The following is a 19,243-nucleotide window of genomic DNA, read 5'->3' on the forward strand; positions in this document are numbered from 1 at the left end:
CTATGAAATGAAGAGTGTAATGTTTGACTCTGCTCTATACATAGTGGAAGGAACAGGTCAGGGCCGGTGTAAGATGCTCTACAACCCTTTCCAAGAACAGGCAGTAGGCAATGCCACTGTGTGTGTGTGTTTGTCCTCTCCTGCCAACTTCCTCCCCACCTATCTCTATCCACATTTTTCTTCAAAGAAACCACACTGCTGAACAACAGTTGGATGTTCTAAAGTAGGACCCTATGCCTGGTCAGTAGAAAGTGATATCCCAACCTAGACCAGAAAGAAGATCACAGGCAACAGCATCTAAGAGGAAGTGGACATGACCTCAAAACATACATTACACCCTCGTGCTGGGCAGGGGCTGGGACTCCCCCAGGGAGGTTCTCAGCAGAAGTACCCAAAACATCTGTCTGCAGCACTCTTAGGGAGCTCCCAATCTGCTCCAAATCTTTGTTATTCTTGCTCTGTTCACAATTCCCTCCTCTCTGGGGAGCTATTCCATGGCAGGGACCAGGTGAGGAGGAAGGAGCCCTGGATGTAGAGCCAGAAGGCCCCTGCTGAATGTGGCTGTCTTCTCCTCTTGGAACCTGTTCCCCCACCTGTTTCAATGAGAATAGTGAGCTTTACCAGCCTCACCTCCTGGGTCACAGTGAGAACTGAGACTCACATCACAAGTTGAGGTCAACCTTTGAAAGGGTGGAGGACATTGGTTTTAGAGTCAGAAGATCTGGGGTTTGCATCCAAGCTGTGCTAATTTAGGCCCAGCCAGTAAGCTTCTCTGAACCTCAGAGTCTTCATCTGTTAAATAAATTAATAATACATCCTTCATGCGGGGCTCATGCAGGCGAGACAATGCCTGTGAATCATGAAGCTCAGTACACATATAGTGAGATGATACGATTCTAACGTATATGGAGTGCTTTCTAGAGCACTAGATCATCCCAGGGTCCGCTTCCCAGCCCAGCCCTGCATCTTGCTCTTCGGAGGTGCTCGCTCGGTGTCTGCTGTCTGGGACTCACTGCACTGAGCCTCTTGACTCCACCTACCAGCGGAGAGCATGTCCCTGGGGTGTGTGTGATGCAGGCCTGGAAACTCCCAGTGGAAGGGATCCTGGCTTGTCTGGAGATGGTCTCTTGCTGTTGGGGGTCTGGTCCAAACGATTGTTAAGCATGAATCAGGCTCCAGCAGTGGTGCAAGGACCACAGATGAGGCAGATCCTCCCAGGGTGGGAGCACTTATGGAATGCCTCGAGCATTTTGTTTAAGATTGCCTGTTTTCATGTGTGTGTTTCAGGGGTGTGTGTATGTCTGTGTGTGTGTGTGTGTCTGTGTGTGTGTATGCACGTATAAGAAGAGCAGACAGTAGTGGCCTCTTTTTGACCCATTCAGGTTCTTCAGCCGAGTCAACCATGCCTTCAGTGGAGGTGGGGGAGGTCAGGAAGAGCGCTGCGCTGGCATCACCAGGCCTGGGCTCCATCCTGGCTCTGCTCTGTCTCTACAAGGCTGGATCTCAGCCACGTTGCCCCCTTTCTTGCCCCACCTCACAGAAGTCTGCGTGGGTCCTGGCATGCGTTAGGGAGCAGAAAGCTTTCTGTGGAACTGGGAGAGTCCTTCTGCATCAGGGAAGGACCCTTCAGTTCAAGGAAGAACTTTATTTCCAAAAGCCAGGATTTATTTCTACTTGTAGTACCACTAGCAGGTGCACCTGCTATGGGAAAAGCTTTTCTTCCACGACTTCTGGGAACTGTGCTCTGTCAGGCCATACAGGGGCAATCTAACTAAGACTCTCAATTCTTTTTTTTTTTTTTTTACATTGGAGTAGTATAGTTGAGTAACGATGTTGTGTTAATTTCAGGTGTATAGCAAAGTGATTCAGTTATACATATGCATGCATCTATTCTTTTTCAAATTCTTTTCCCGTTTAAGTTATTACAGAATATTGAGCAGAGTTCCCACAGGATAAACCCAAGGAGGAATACGCTGAGACACACAGTAATCAAATTGACAAAAATTAAAGACAAAGAAACAATATTGAAAGCAACAAGGGAAAAGCAACATATAACATACAAGGGAACTCCCAGACTCTCGATTCTTTATGGATCAAGGGTAAGAGTAACATCAACATATATACACTACCAAATATAAAATAGTTAGCTAGTGGGAAGAAGCAGCATAGCACAGGAGATCAGCTCGGTGTTTTGCGATGACCCAGAGGGGGGTAGGATAGGGAGGATGGGTGGGAGGCTCAAGAGGGAGGGGATATGGGGACATATGTATGCATATGGCTGATTCACTTTGGTGTACAACAGAAACTAACAAAGTATTGTGAAGCAATTATACTCCAATAAAGATCTACTAATAAATAAATATTAAGGAAAAAAAAGTAAATAAGTAGGACACTGTGACCTAAAGACAAATTTAAGAAAACTGTGATCTAAAATTGCTGGGCTTGTAAAAATAAATAAATAAAAATAAAAACCGCTAAGGAGTCAAACTTTACCTAGTAATGAGAGTAAACCAGGAGAAAGGGTGCTGGGCCAGGGCTCAGGGAGCCTGTGTTCTTTCCCACTCTCCCCAATCTGGCCTGAGGACTGGGTCTTGTTTTGCTCATAACTATCTCACTGTGCCTGGCACATACTAGGAAGTTGATTAAAAGTAGGTACAATAGTCTTCCCTTACCCGTGGTTTCACTTTCCACGGTTTCACTTACCTGTAGTCAACTTTGGTCTGAAAATATTAAATGGAAAATTCCAGAAATAAACAATTCATAAGTTTTAAGTTTCGAGCTGTTTCAAGTAGCACACTGCAATCTCATGCTGTCCCACTCCATCCCACCTGGGTCATGAATCATCCCTCTGTCCAAGCAGCTGTATATGCTACCTGTACGTTAGTGTAGGGAAAAGCCTAGTATATATAGGATTCAGTGCTATCTGTGGTTTCAGGCACCCACTGGGTGTCTTGGAACATATCCCCGGGGATAAGGGGGCCTACTGTACTTATTGGCATGTTGGAATGATGATACATTCACAATATATCATTGTGGGTGATAAAAGCACTATGGGGCTTCCCTGGTGGTGCAGTGGTTGAGAATCTGCCTGCCAATGCAGGGGACACGGGTTCGAGCCCTGGTCTGGGAAGATCCCACGTGCCGCGGAGCAACTAGGCCCGTGAGCCACAATTACTGAGCCTGCGCGTCTGGAGCCTGTGCTCCGCAACAAGAGAGGCCGCGATAGTGAGAGGCCCGCGCACTGCGATGAAGAGTGGCCCCCGCTCGCCGCAACTAGAGAAAGCCCTCGCACAGAAACGAAGACCCAACACAGCCAAAAATAAATAAATAAATAAATAAATAAATAAATAAATAAAAATTTTAAAAAAAAAGCACTATGGACAATATGTATATATTCCTCTAGGGAAAAGACTGGAAAGATATTAACACTGTTAATAGCAACAGCATTATTTTTGCATGATGTGATTACAAGCTACTTTAATTTTCTTCCTTTTATTTCTATTCTATAACTTTCTACATATAACATATATTCATTGTACAATAAAAAGTTGAAAGTGTACAGATAAATATATATAACCATGTCTTCAATATCTCCTTCAGTTTTTCATTTCCTTTTGGGCGATCACAGTAAACTGAAAAATAGAGATCTAGGGGTTTGAGAAAATATACAACATTAATTCATATAAAGATCAAAATGTTTGCAAAAATTGGCATCCAGAAGCAATAATGGAGGTTGTCTTTGTTCCCAGTGATGCACAGAGCACAGTTCAATGTGAGCTATCAATGCCCAGCAAGAACTAAGGAAGGCTTCATACTCTCTACCTGTTAATTCCAATCAAATTGCAAACAACTCAAATACTCAAAAATAAAGAGCTGGCTCACCAAATGACAGGATACTACACTTTGAACCACTATAGTGCTTTGAAAGTATTTTGTAGTTTTAAAACATCAAGTATGCACATTATAGCATTTTATAGAAATACTTATATAAAGAATGCTAAGTGGCCTGTATATACTTATTTATAATTCTGTGAAAACTCAAGTTTATTAAGAAAGATCAAACTTCAAACAATGTGAAACAGAACGAGGTATTTTGTTGTATTGGTTAGTTTTATAATTTTTATAAAAATCAAGTGAAAAATAGTGAATGTCTACATAGCAATAATTAAAATATTTTCTGAAGTTCCTTGGAATTCCATAAAATTATAAGCAAAATGTATAGAGAAACTAATGTTCATATATTACACTGTTGCTAAGAACGTAAAAATGTAGATCCAAGTTTTCTGAAGCATGACTTGGAAACATAATATGTCAAAATTTTGAAGTGTCATTCTCTTCGTTACACTAATTCTATCTTAAGAATCTCATCCAAGAATAACCAGAGATCCAGAGACATTTATCTCACTATTATTTTTGATGAGAGAAAAGAGGAGTTACCAAAGTGTCCGTCAGTAAGAAATGGGTTGAATGGATAAACCAACAGCATGAATAACTAGGCAGCCACTGAAAACAAACCATGGAGGAGTATTTAGCATTATGAAAACAAAGTTTCACTAGAACATGCAAATATTAGATTACCAAACAGAACATGCCAGTTATTTGCATTTTTTTTCAAAGACTGAAGAATGTAAACCAAAACATTGGCAAAGGTGGTTTCTAGGTGGTGGAATTATGGGTAGTTTTTTTTTTTTTTTTTAAGATTTTACTTTTTTTTTTAATTAATTAATTAATTTATTTATTTTTGGCTGTGTTGGGTCTTCGTTTCTGTGCTAGGGCTTTCTCCAGTTGTGGCAAGTGGAGGCCACTCTTCATCGCGGTGCGCGGGCCTCTCACTATCGCGGCCTCTCTTGTTGCGGAGCACAGGCTCCAGACGCGCAGGCTCAGTAGCTGTGGCTCACGGGCCTAGTTGCTCTGCGGCATGTGGGATCTTCCCAGACCAGGGCTCAAACCCGTGTCCCCTGTATAGGCAGGCAGATTCTCAACCACTGCGCCACCAGGGAAGCCCTATGGGTAGTTTAAATTCTTTCACATTTCTTCTAACTTCCAAATTTTCTGTAATAAACGTATATTACTTTCCAGTTAATGATTGTTCAAAATAGTAGCAGGTAAAATTGTGAGGTGGACTCTTCATTTCTGGTTCAGTTGAAGATAAAAATGTCATCTGCCATATGCAAGTCCTTTTGACCCTACCTGCAAGGAAACCCCTTCTCTCCTCCACCCCTCCATGATGTAGAAGAAAACTTCTCAGTGCAATCTGGGTTCCTGGCACCAAATGCATGCTCACACAGGCCTGTACACACACACACACTCACTCGATTGGATGCACCTGGCAGGAGGAGTGGTGCCCAGAGACCAGAGACCCTCCTGCAGCCCTAGCCCACCTGACTCTTCGTGGGCCCTTAAGCAAAGCATGCCCCTTCTCTGGGTCCCAATTTCATCCAACAAATGAGTGACTTGAACCGGAATGTCTCTAAAGGCTCTCTGCATTGGTGCTATTTCATTCCAGGGGAAATGTTCCTGGATGGGAAGATTTGTAAGGGAAGTAAATCTCCTTAGCGGTGCTGTCCCCAAACTCTGGGTCCCTTTTCTCCTTTGGATTTGAAGTGAAGAAGGAGCTCTTGAGAGGCTCCTGTCTGGGGGTTTAGGGGTGTGGCAGGGCCTGTTTTGGAAAGCTAGCTCTCAGAAGGTGTGGGAAGAATGAAAAGAGTTTATGAGTTTGGGCTTAAGTCCCAGGAAGGTTTGAACATGCTCCACACAGGCTGGGCAACAGGATTTTACTGCCAGCAGGGCCTTAGGACAGCCCACTCTGAGCCCCTTGCTTTAGCATCCTGCGTGGGAGGCATGGGTTGCTGTGGGGCTCCAGGTAGCAGGTGGAGCCCTGCGAGGAGGCTGTCTGCCATGCTGCAGCCAGAGCCCTGGGTCTCAGCTGACTTCCCTGCTTCCAGGCTGGGACACCTTTGCTCTGGACCTCTTCCCAGGTTGGCTAGTATCAGTCTAGAATCGGAGGATCTACCTTCTCAGAGCCTCAGTTTCCTCATCTGTGAATGAAAGGTTGGACTAGGTCCTCTCCAAGTCTCACCCTGAATAAAAGCCCTGAATTTGAATACTACAAGCCCTTCTGGTTGGCTGATATAGAACATGTACATGATGTCGACACTGGCCATTAATGGCGCACTAAATATCACGAGGGTTTTCTCCTCTTACGTGAATAGTGGAACACTTCAAGTTGCATGAAGCTTCTAGACCTTTACCTGCCTCCCTTCTCTGTCCTAGAAGAGCAGTACAGGCATTGTACCTCACTGATGTAGCAACTGATTTTTGTTTCTTGCCATTTTTCCTACACATTTTAATTTTTTTTCCATTTCTCTCTTATTTTTTTTTAAATTTTTGGTGTGTTGCACGTAAGATAGAGGCCATTAATTTCCCCATGTCTCTTCTGGATAGGTGAATAGGGAACACCCAATTTCATATTGAACAACAGACTCTATGGCCCAAGATACACTGACGTGAAGTCCAAACTTGAGTCTTCATTCAAGTTTGATATCTAGAAACTGGCAATCACATAAAAAACTAAATGTGAGTCCTAATCCATGTTTACTACATACAACAAGCAGTTTTGAGGTTACATAGAAGAAGTGAAGTATTAAACAGGAATTGTATACCTAGCACCTGGGTGGGAATTCTGCCCTCCAGCTGGGCTCAGCCCTCCAGTCCGGGAGACTCACAGGGTAGAGAGGGCTCCACCCAGGGTGGGGTGTCTGCCTGGGCTGGGGAGAAAAGCAGGCTCATCTGGTGGTGTGCGCATTGTCGGTTTGCTGCTCCCAGAAAGCATGCTGATGGCCTTCAGGTGATGCACACTTCGTGTGTAAGCAGTTCTCTTGTCTACTAACAAGACCTTGACTATGGACTGTTTATAATCTCGTCTTCCAGCCCGGGACGGATAGCATTCAAGGTACAGTAGGACCCTAGGCTCTAAATCTTCCATTGTCATCCACCCTCCATCAACTTTGTAGAAAAGTCATTTTATCTTCAGATGAAGTAGATGGATCATTCTTTCATTCTAGTGTCAGAGTTGGGTAACGAATGAGACTTGTTCCTTGAAGAGCTCACACAGAGAAGGTCAGAGTGCTGACTCTGGACCAGGCTGCCTGGTTTTGAATCCTGGGCCTTCCCCTTCCTAGTTGTGAAAGCCTGGGCAAATAAATCACTTAGCTTTTCTGGTCCCTGGTTGCCTTGTTTATAAAATGGGAATAATAATAACATTTACCTCATTCAGTTGTAAGAATTAACTCTGTGCTCAAAATAGTGCCTAGCACAAAGTCAGCACACAGTACATGTCAGCTATCCCTGCTAATGAGAGAGAGACTTGTCCATCATGAGAGTACAGCACAGCGTGTTGTGTGCTTTAATAGAAAGGCACAGCCTGGAGATGACTGACTCTGGGGGCTTCACAGAAGCCTGATCACTTAGGGTTCCATCAGAGAAGCAAAACCACTTCATGTGGTGTAGAACTAGAGATTCATTATCAGGGCTCAGTTCTCACAATTATAGGAACTGCCCATTCAGCTGAGGTGAGGCTGTTGTTTCAGAGTTTGGTTCTGGACTTGGAGTCAGCATGGCATGCAGTTAGGAAAGAGAAATGGGCGTGAAGTGGGGGGAGCAATGAAGGACTGCAACCTGCAAGGACCGACTGGAGTCCATTTCCGCCTCTCACTGTCTCTAGGTGATGACCTTGGTGACCTGTAGGAGAACCTGGCCTTCCCCCATGGAGCCCTACATGCTGGTGCAGGATTCAGAGGTGCTGCAAGAGGAGCTCTGATGGGAATTGGAAGACCTGAGGGCTCAGCTACTGCTCCACCCCAACAGGTAAACCAGCAGATCAGGAACAATATGAATGAGACACTGAGACATGTGGTGCCCTGCAACAACCTTCTAAATATTATAACATAGTAGCTTCACTTCTATATTCCAAATATTGTGGAAAATGTCTCTTGTAGCCAATGCTACTATGTAAGGGGAGTCTGGGAACATAGTTCCAGCTTACCTAAGGTGCCCCAGAACAAATCCACCACAGTTCCATAGAGGAAGTGATAGAATTGGGTCTGAAAGAGTGTTTGCCACAAGGAGAAAGGGGAAGGATATTCCAGACCCAGGGAGTATAATTTGCAGAACGTGAAAAAGTCTGGTGTGTTCAGGATGTTCATAATGGGGCAGCATAAGGTGTTTTTGTTACTAGGTCATAGAATCAGTCCAACATAACCATGAGCCACTGCAGTTTGAGGAAGTACAGATCTATCTATCCATCCATTCAGTTATAATTTTTCATTAAACAAAGAGTGACTTCTTTTCCTTCTAAGCTAATGACTTGCCCGTTACCAAGGCAATTAGACAACAGCAGTGAAAGGAGCATTGAGTGTAGAGCCAGGAGACCTGGGTTTTAGGTCCAGCCTTGCCCCACACTCTATGGGTGACCTTAGACAACCCTCCACCCTCTGAACCTCAGTAACCTCATCTCTGAAAGGAGAGATTTGAGATGAAGTGATAGCCAGCTCTCCAGAGTCATTTCAAACTTTGATATTCTCTGATTTTTCTGGCAATTGCTGGGAGACAAAATGGGCACAGATATTTAATTTTGGTGAAAGCCAGAACAGAAAATGCAGCGCCCTTTGCCATATCACTTGACTTTTATCTCTAGACCATGGAAGCAGGCACAGGACAATGCAGCCTCCCACAGCTGTTCCTGGGGTCTAGGCTTGACATAGGTTAGGTGTCCAAGGCCACACGAAGACTAAATTGTATTTGTTTTGGTAGCGCTAGTCTTGCCCTGTGCTGGAAGCATCCAGGACTGTCAAAGAATGTTGGATGAAAGAATCTGTGATCTGGTCCCAGTTGCTCCACAGATTTGGAGACTGACATATGGGCCACTTTGAGAAGGCACTATATAGACTCCCATCTTAGGGGAGTCTCTGAATCAGAAAGAGTTCATTCAAGCCCACTCTAATCTTGCCCTATACCCCTGGGAGGATACAGGATTGAATGCCTAGGGAGGGGGTCAGGACAAAAGCCTGGTGCATGGTGCATTTTTAAAGTAACATGAATTCTAAATGAAGAAACAGTCACCTCACCTTTAATCCTGTGGATATATTAATAAATATTTTGATCGAAATTTTTCTAGACATAGATATCCCCTCTCTTTAAAATTCTTGGGGAAAGTCAGACTAAAGCCTCACATTATCTGCCTGTTTTCAAAGATGTTCCAGTGTCAGAACCCAGGGAAACCATGGTGCTGTTCTCTGTGGAACCCACTAAAATGTTGATATATTTAATTTCCCTCTCTTACAGAAAGTCAGTTTTGCTCAAAAACAGTATGTCTGTGTTTTCTGCATGCAACTTTTTGATTGTGGAAATTCATGTAGGCTTTGGAGTCAGAAAAACTGGCTTCAAATCTGGGCTTTACTGCTTGTGTGTATACTAGGCAAATGATTTTATTTTTTCCAAAATCTTTAACTTTTTTAAAATTTAATTTTATTTATTTTTTTATACAGCAGGTTCTTATTAGTTATCTATTTTATACATATTAGTGTATACATGTCAATCCCAATCTCCCAATTCATCACACCACCACCCCCTGCCACCTTCCCCCCTTGGTGTCCATACGTTTGTTCTGTACATCTGTGTCTCTATTTCTGCCCTGCAAACCAGTTCATCTGTACCATTTTTCTAGGTTCCATATATATGTGTTAATATACGATATTTAGGCAAATGATTTTTATCTCTGAGTCTTAGTGCTTTCTTCTGCAAAAAAGGCATGATAACACTGATTGTTTAAAGATCTTAAATAAGATGCTGTATATAAACTGTGGAAAATATTCAATAAATATTATTTTCCTTACTATACTTCGAAAGGAAAAATGATAAAGATACTGTATTTCTGAGTTTTCATGTGCTATTTGTCTGTTATTCATTTATTTGTTGTGTTATATGCTTGCCCTTGCAAGCAGACAAGTGAAAACAGGCATTAAGAGCTTGAGAAAAAAAAAAATTGGAAAAAAATAAAACTGAACTTATATTTTTTTTGCATGCAAATCGCTGAAAGACACTGTTATTCTGTTTTGGATGCAGAACCCATTTATCCCTTACAGGTTGAGGAGCCTTGAGGTACGTCATGGTAGCAGTCAATTTCTGGCTTCAAACGATCACGTTTTAGGCATGACATAGCTCTGAGCCTTGTCTTCTAGACCCACAGGCCATCAGAGCTGAAAGGTTTTTAGAGGTCACCCAGCAAAACCCTTCCATGATGGGGGAAAACTGAGACTCAGAAAGAAAAGTAAGTTGCCCTAGGTCTCTCACATGGTTAGAGATAATGTAAGGACTGGAATTTATGTCTTCTGATTCCTCATCCAGTAACAGAATGTTGCCTCAGAGCCTTTGCTGATTCATCATGAAATCTTGGAAAATGTCCTTGTTTTCTCTCCATTGATCTTTCCATGAAGCAAAAGATGGCAAGGACAACTCAATATCCATACCTTATGGAAGTGCCTGTGGATTAGTCACACCCAGGTTGCAATAGGCATTCAGCCCCCTGGAGTTGGGCACAACCATTAATTATTCATAAAAGACACCTGAGTATTACAAAGGGAGCTGCTTTGTAATTTTCAGATGGAAGGACCCTCCTTCCACATGGTGGGGAGAATCAATGGTGTGGTCCATGAATGTACTGAGTAACCCACTTGCCTTGCCTCAGTTCCATTATACTCATCTATAAACAGAGGTATATGGTCCAGAGAATCTCTAAGCTTCCTTCTAGCCCTAATAGTCTAACATTCTGTCAGCTTCTTCAATTTAGGAACCGGTCATGGGCTGACTAACTATATTTCCCAGTGATAGGGACCCTGACCAAAGTAGAATCACTAGCTAGAAAATCACTAAAGCTAATGAATGAGAATGAAATTGAACATAGGAAAGGAATACTATATAGATTTTAAAGCATTGCTCATCTGTTCTATAATCATAACCACATAAGAAAACACTAAGTTCTCTTAACCTTGAAGAAGATTTCCAATCACCTTTGTGGAAGTATTCCAGCATTCTCATCTCTCTTCTTTCTCAGGGTAAACATCTTTCCATGGACTCAGTCTGTGGAACTGTATTGAAAAGCAGTGATGGGGACTTCCCTGGTGGCACAGTGGTTAAGAATCCGCCTGCCAATGCAGGGGACACGGATTCAAGCGCTGGTCTGGGAAGATCCCACATGCGTGGAGCAACTAAGCCCGTGCGCCACAACTACTGAGCCCACGTGCCACAACTACTGAAGCCCGTGCGCCTAGAGCCCGTGCTCTGCAACAAGAGAAGCCACCGCAATGAGAAGCCCGGGCACCGCAACGAAGAGTAGCCCTCGCTCGCCACAACTAGAGAAAGCCCGTGCACAGCAACGAAGACCCAATGCAGCCAAAAATAAATAAATAAATAAATTAATTAATTAATTTAAAAAAAAAAAGAAAGAAAAGCAGTGATGAAAAGCTAAGATAAGTGGGTCCAGGCCAGGATTTAGGACCAGGTTTTTGTCTTTATTCAATTTCACTTTCTCCCAGGATGAAAGACAGCACTGGGGAGAGCTATGAGCCCTGGCCAGGAAACTGGGGAGGCCTGTCACTGGCTGGCTGTGTTAGCCTTGGCCTTGCTTGTTCCACTCTGCGCCTTGGTTTCCTCCTCTGCAAGGGAAAGGGGTTAGGTTATATGTTCTTTAAAGTTCATTTAAGAGTTAACATTCCACGGGGCTTCCCTGGTGGCGCAGTGGTTGAGAATCTGCCTGCCAATGCAGGGGACACGGGTTCGAGCCCTGCTCCGGGAGGATCCCACATGCCGCGGAGCAACTAGGCCCGTGAGCCACAATTACCGAGCCTGCGCGTCTGGAGCCTGTGCTCCGCAACAAGAGAGGCCGCGATAGTGAGAGGCCCGCGCACCGCGATGAAGAGTGGCCCCCGCTTGCCACAACTAGAGAAAGCCCTCGCACAGAAACGAAGACCCAACACAGCCATAAATAAATAAATAAATAAATAAATAAATAAATAAAATTAAAAAAAAAAAAAAAAAAAAAGAGTTAACATTCCACCATTTTTGCTTACCCGGGTTTTTAGAGCAGAGTCCCCAAAGCAAGCATCCTTGACCAAGATTTGTCTCACAGCCCAGAGATCCCCATCTATTTTCCCTCAAGGGCTCCAGCACAAGGATTGTGTTTAATCCATTTGCAACTCATATCTGTTTCCTTGCAATGAGTATTTGTGTTCTGATAATTTCTTAAAAGCTTGCAATAACTACGCCAAAGGCATTCCTCAAGGAGCTGCAGTTAAAGATGCATTAATGGTAGGGGGTAAAGATAGGAGGAGAGAAAAATTTCAGAGCTGGAGGAGGGGGACTCGGCTTTCCTTTGAAAAGGGAAAAGCACAAGCAGCCACAACTCTGGTAGCCCGAAACTGCTGAGTTGACAATGCCTTAATGACATCACCTCTCTCTAGCCTCAGTTTAATATGTTCCCACAAGGAATCCTTCTTCTGTAAAGACAGGCACAAGTTGACACATTCATAGGGACTTCTTTTAAAAGTAAGCCTAATGAGTTCACTCTCATTTTAGAGGCTTAGGAATTAATCTGTGGATGAAAGAGTTAAAATTTCACTGGCTTGAGCTCTGCATCAGGCAAGCCCCAGCTGAACGTTTGAGGAGTGAACAGGCAGACAGAGATGGGCAAAGTTCTTCAGGTTCAAAGACTTGTTTCGGAAAAGAACACAAAAAGTTCAGATGCTTTTGCTGAAGCTTATCTGATTTTTTCAAGCTAGGAATGGGGGAACGCAGAGGCATTTGTGGAGTCAACCGAACCTAAGATGTGCTCCACTGTCCCTGCCTTTGCCTTTAAGCTTATGAGAGTTTTCAGGGGAAACCTAATCCACATTTTGATTCCTTTGCACTTGAATGCATGGGGGGTGCTGGTTGGCGAGAGAGCAGCCCAGATGGCCAGGTGACGGCTAAATAGTAGGGAAACTCTTAAGCAGAAATGTGTCAAAGAATGGAGAAGAGTCATTTCCCCAAGTGCAGGCAGAAAGTGAGAAAGAAAAATAGTGGATACAGAGAGGGCAAACAAAGGGACAGGACAGGACAGAGTCTGTGACCCTTTAAGAGGCTGGAGGATAGTACAGAAAACTCTGAATTTGGAATTAGAAAGCTGTGGCTTGAATCTCTTCAGCAACAGTAGCCTTAGTTTCCTCACCTGTAAAATGGCTATTTTCATCAACAATTCCTACTTCATGTGGTTGTGAAGATAAAATAATGTTTATAAAAGTTCATGGTTTTGTGCCTGGCACATAATAGGCGCTGAATAAATATTTATAATTTTTTTATGTTTCATTTAAGTTCAAGGCAAATCCTGATACTTTTATGTGTTTCCCAAACTGGTTTACCCTGTCTCTCACCCACAAATCCTAACTGTCACCCTGAGAGCAGCAAGAAGTATACTCTCCCTAGAAAACAATATAAATTGGCTCACAGATTTTTTTTCACACCATGTAGCATGATTTCAAAATGCTCAAAAAACAACAGAGCCAAAGCAAATTCCCTCTCTGCACTCCCACCCCACCCCACCCCCGAACACACACCTGAACTTTTAAACCTTGGAAATCAGAAGAGAGAGAAAGGCCAGCCTTCCATTGCTTCACATCGTGCATATATACTGAGTTCACTTCGCAAACACAAGGTGCACAGTCAGAAGTGCCTTGGGCAAAGTTTGTACTTTGCTTGAATTCAGACTTCTGTTTACCAAGGCAATAAACCGGTCCTCTGCTGCTCCAGGTGTAAAGCTATTATGAAAAGGCATATTTGTATTTCACCCCACCTCAGATGTACGGTATGTGGGACGTCCCGCACTGTTAAGAGCAGCCGGGATTTATTTACAGAGAGAAGCACCCAAGCACGAGAGGAGTGTCGTCCGGCTGGGAAAGGCTGAGCCCTGGCAGAGACGGGCCATCTAACTTTCCTCTTCCTCTTCCACAGGCCCCTCAGATGCCAGCACTTTCCTTCTCTGCGTCGGCAAATAACCCAGCCTGGGGGTGACCCTCCAGGGGCCTTGGCCATCTCCGTTTAGACAAGTTACATCCTCTTGGGCTTTCTGTCCTAAGCTTTCCAACTGACCACTACTGACACACTTCGTACAGCCAGAAGAGGGTGGAGAAATGCAGTAGCTGCTGAAACTTTTGCTCCAATCCCGTGCCTGAAAGCCTCCACGGTGTTTCTTCCCCCTCCTTTGTGCGGGTTGTCACCCTCTGATGGGTTATCTGAGGCCTGGGATGGGTGGGAGGAAACTTTCACCCAAATCTCTGACTGAGCTAAGTGGCCTGGAACCCATTCTAAATCGTCTACTGCAATCTTGGCATGGAAGGAGGAAAGAATGTATGGAAAAGGGCAGACTTAGAATGCCAGGGCCATTAGCCCGGGCAAGTGGGAGACTTGCTGAGGGGTTCCAGCCATGTTGTTGTCTCCAGGCAGGTCTGGGAGACCACCCAGAAGCTTGCCCCAAGGCACACAGCCGTGGCAGCGTCATAGCTAACAACATAAGCTGCAAGACACAGGCAAAGCTCTCTGTCCTGGGCTTGAACTGGGGCCTCCCTTTTATTTTCTGGGAGGTTTCTTCAGAACTTTGGGTTTCCATGTTTCCTGAGACCCCTACTAGGTACAGAAGCTTTAGACAGGGGCTAGCACATTGTAGGTACTCCATAAATGTTTTTAAACAATGAATTAACACCAGCTTCATCCCTTGAAAAAGTAAGATCTTGAACGAGATAATTAACCTCTGAGCTCAGACTCATCAACTGTAAAATGGGGGTCATAATAGCCCTTTCCTTTCAGAGTTCTTATAAGGATCAAGTGAGTGAACCCTTTGTTAACTCTAAAGAACCTCACAAACATTGGTAGTTATAGCGATGCAGAATACCTGCTTAAACTCACACTTGCAGACCATGCCTGGTCACCGTCTCCCTCATGCTGCCTAGAAACTCAACGCAACACACGACTATCAAACACCTACAAAGGCTGAGGATCCACGAAAGCCATCAAGAGTCCAGAGATGAATATACAGGGAGCTTGGCAGGTAAGGCATGAGGGTAAGGAAAAGACATTCCTTCCCTGAACATGTAACTACTGAGTGTTTACCAGTCAATCATTCAATAGCTACTGAGAGCCAATTATGGACAAGGCTTTGGGAATTCTTGGCAGTGGGAATTGCTTTGGTTAGGACAGGCTAATATAATGACTCAACACAAAACACATTTGTTTCTTGTTGACATAATAGTCCCGGATGGGTATGCAGGTTGCTGGGGCAACCCTTCTTCACTTAGTCATTCAACAGCCCAGGTTCCTTTCATCTTGTGCCTCCACCCTCCCGTAGGGCCTTGTCAACATCTGGCAGAAAGGGGAAAACATGCAGGAGTGTGCATGAGAGGTTTTCATGGGCCAAGCCTGGGAAGCGGCACTGAATGTTTCCTCTCCTGTTCCATTAGCTAGAACTCCATCACACCTAACCACAAAGGAATATAACATGAGCCTTACTCTGTTTCCAAGAAGAAGAGATAGATTTTGGTGAACATCTAGCCAACGCTGATACAAGGACATAGCAAGCAGCAAGACAGATCCCTACCCTCAAGGAGCTTACAGCTTGGGGAAGGTTATGATAAATAGATACACATATAACCAAGATAATTTCAGATAATAATAGCTGCTCTGAAGAAAAAAAAATAGGGGAATACGATGGTGACTTTTGGTGAGGGGACCTATTTCAGAAGGGGAAGGGTGTTACATAAGCTGAAACTCAAATGACAAAAAGTGATCAGTAGGGGAGAGACAAGAGGAGGAAAGTCCAGCAGAGGCTACAACAAACAAGTGCAAGGTCCCAAGATGGGACTTGCCTGGCATGTTGAGGACAGAACAAAGGCCAGCATGGTTGGGGTGCTGTGAATGAGGGGAGAACTTTATAGGATGAGGGCAGAGAAATTAGAGGAGGGTTAGGTTATGTCAGGTCTTAGAAGCCATGATCAAGAATTTGGATTTTAAACAATAAATTATGTTTCAAGATTCATGGTGATCAGAGCAGAAAGGAGGTATGTACCAGTCTGGGGCCTATTCATCTACAAATCCATTAATCCATTCACTGCTGTTTCCCAGCTCTGCTCTGTCCTGCAGGAGGGCTTCCTCCTGTGCACCCCAGGCTCCCACTTCAGCTGCCTTCCAGCTAGTAACAGCCAGTGGGAGGTGTTGGTGGGAGATTGGAGGGTAGGAGAAAGGGAGAAACCAGGGTGTATATCTCTTTCCCTTTCTGTCTCAGGCAGCTTCTACAGCAGGGCTCTGTTCCCTCCATAGCTCCAGCTCCTGCTAGACAGGCCCACGATGGTCCAGCTTCTACCAGGTGATCCTGGCCTCTGGACTCCGGTATATGACCTCCTCTCTTTGTCCCTCTAGCTCAGCCTAGTAGCAACCACTGTTATGGCTAATGGCTGGACTGGCTTCTGAACTTCTTCTATCGTCTATATAGCCAATGACCTGCATTCGATTTCCTGTGTTTAGACACTTAGAGTGGCCTCAGTTTCCCTGGTTGGACCCTGATGACTAATACAAGGTAGAAATCACATGCTTGGGGAATGTTCCCTCAGCACCTGTACCAGGCCGGGTACATGGCGAGTCCATGGTGACAGTCCTGGTTTCCTATGGCTGCTGTAACAGCGCAAATATTACAGATCTGGAAGTCAGAAGTCTGAATAGGTCTCACTGGGTTAAAATCAAGGAAGCTCTAGGGGAAAATCTATTTTCTTGTCTTTTTCAGATTGTAGAGACTGCCCACATTCCTTGGTCCGTGGCCCCTTCCTACATCTTCAAAGGCAACCACAGCAGGTCAAGTCTTTTTCACGATGCCACCAGTCTGCTTCTGACTCTTCTGCCTCCCTCTTCCTTATTTAAGGACTTTTGTGAATACATTGTGGCCACATGATTCGTCCTGGATAATATCCCTGTTTTTTAAGGTAGGCTGATGAGCAAGCTTAATTCCATCCACAACCTTAATTAGCCCTCTCCATTTAATATAACATATTCACGGGTTCTGGGGATTAGGACGTGGACATCTTCCGGGGCCATTATTCTGCCTGGGCAAGTGACTCACTGAGTAAATGAGTCAGAATAGGGGGAGGGAGGTCATGGAGGCTTGCCTGAAGGGAACAGTCGCTTGATGCCTTACCCTGCACACAGGGAGAATCGATGCCCGTGAGCTGAAATGAACACAGAGGCTCCAGTCCCCCAGAGAGAGCATTTGTGTCCTGTGGCTCAGGGGGTCTCTCCAGAAATGCTCGAAGCATGGCTTGCTGTGGGGAACCCCTCCGAGTCTGCTCTTCCCTGTCACTCCAGGGATTCGATGCTGGGACGCAGCCCCCATTCGTCTCTCACCCAGGATGGCACGTAGGTTTCTTGTTTTCCCAGAAGAAGGTTCATTTGAGAGAGGGGAGTGGGTGAAGGCAAACTGTTGGCTGCAGCACGTGAGGCCCATCAATCCCCATTCAGGGACAACTGGAGTTGATGCCGGCGCTCCAGCCAAATGTAATCAAGCGCCTCCTGTTGCCAGACGACCTGTTGTTCAGTGAGGAGCTGGCGGGATTGTTGTGAATCCAAGATGCTGCTCTAACTTTATCAGATGGATCCTGGGAGGCGAGGAGGGAGAGGAAAGAAGGAAATGCACTGCCCTGGCAAATCAACTTGCAAATCGTAGCCGATTCCTGAAAAACTCTTGCAACTGCCTACAGGGGAGAAAATCCACAGTGAGGTGGTGGCCAGTACACACTCAGAGCGGGAGGATTTGTGACCCTGTAAGCCCCTGGAGCAGCATGTGTCACCAGATCTCCAGGAAAAAACCCTGGGCCACTCCTCCACTTCTCTGCGTGTAGGGCGGGGTGGTGAGTTTGACGAGGACAGAGTTTGGGTAAGTATAGAGTGGCTTTCTCTATTTTGAGCTAGAATTTAAGGAAATGAGTTTTTAAAAAACTGCTTCATTGGAACTGGAATTCCCCCACCCACTCTTCCTACGCGTCCCAGCCCAGCAATCTCCCGAGGGCAGAACGAGATGAGGACGGCCTTGCCAGGTCTGAGCTTGGGAGAAAGAGCGGCCTGCCTTTAGGGACGTGAGCCTGGGGTTGATGTGTCTTAGTCACTGCAATCCAGACACACAGACTCTGATTTCAAGTTCTGAGCTTTGTGAAGATTCAGGGAAATCTTTGGGACAGAGACCTGTTGAGAACCTGCTACTGCCTTTGTCAGTTAAGAATGCTCTTTAGGAAGATTTGCAGGATATAATTCTGGTTATGTAACTGGCATCCAGGTGGTATAACTGTATCTTTCATCAGCACAGATACGTTATATCAGGGACATGTTTTGTTCTTACAGACAATTTTTGGATCCTGAGAACCTCGAAGGACGAAGGGCTATTAATTCACTCAAAAAACTGGACAAGGGATAAGCATCAACTCCTCTCAAAGGAGATCGGGGAGACTTGGGAGAAAGCTGGATGGTGAGAAGCAAGAACAAGAGAGAGGCTGACTTTTCCCTGCCCTCCCTTTCGTGACTTTTCATTTGTGTACCTTATGTATGTGTTATTTATTCTAAAAATAAATTTAAAATGTTTTGTAATAAACAGAGTCAGTATGGTCTCAACTTCATAAAATCAAACAGGTAGAACAAGAGAACTGCAGTGAAATTTAATAGTACCCCACTTGCTATGATGGAGGTTCTTTCTCTTATGTGTACCTTTGGATATTTTTGTATATCTTCCTCAATGAACAATCATAATAAATAGCGTTGTTTCAACGACTGTGAAAGTTACGTTTCTTAAACAGTCAGAGGAAACATTTCCATAGGCCACTGCTACATTGATCTGTAGATCAGGCCCAAGCTGATAAGATAGTCCCCACCCAAATGCCTTTTCCATTTTCCAGTTTCTTCTCAGTTTGCCAGTGAGTGGGCTATGTTTCTAGGTCTGATTCATGGATCTCCTGTTGTTCACTCAGTCATAGCGAAACATCGTGCGTACATCACCCTTCGTGACGGCTGGGTTTCGGTTCAGTTAACCTCCCTGTTATCACTATCATCTCCGCCGTCATCCAGCACCATCACCCACTGTCAGCAAGCTTTTTTCAGTTCAGAGCCATGTGCGTTTTTAAGTGCTTGC

The 19,243-nt window shown here is 44.6% G+C and overlaps 1 long non-coding RNA gene across 1 annotated transcript; it reads left to right on the forward strand.

Moving 5' to 3' along the window:
* Positions 1–2,211: 2,211 nt before the first annotated feature.
* Positions 2,212–18,709, forward strand: LOC309629395. The gene is made up of 2 exons (XR_014245049.1): positions 2,212–6,952; positions 7,724–18,709. It is a non-coding gene; the product is annotated as an uncharacterized lncRNA (long non-coding RNA).
* Positions 18,710–19,243: the final 534 nt, after the last annotated feature.

The sequence above is a fragment of the Balaenoptera borealis genome (genome assembly GCF_965194805.1).
Source record: "Balaenoptera borealis genome assembly, chromosome: 5".
NCBI lineage: Eukaryota > Metazoa > Chordata > Mammalia > Artiodactyla > Balaenopteridae > Balaenoptera > Balaenoptera borealis.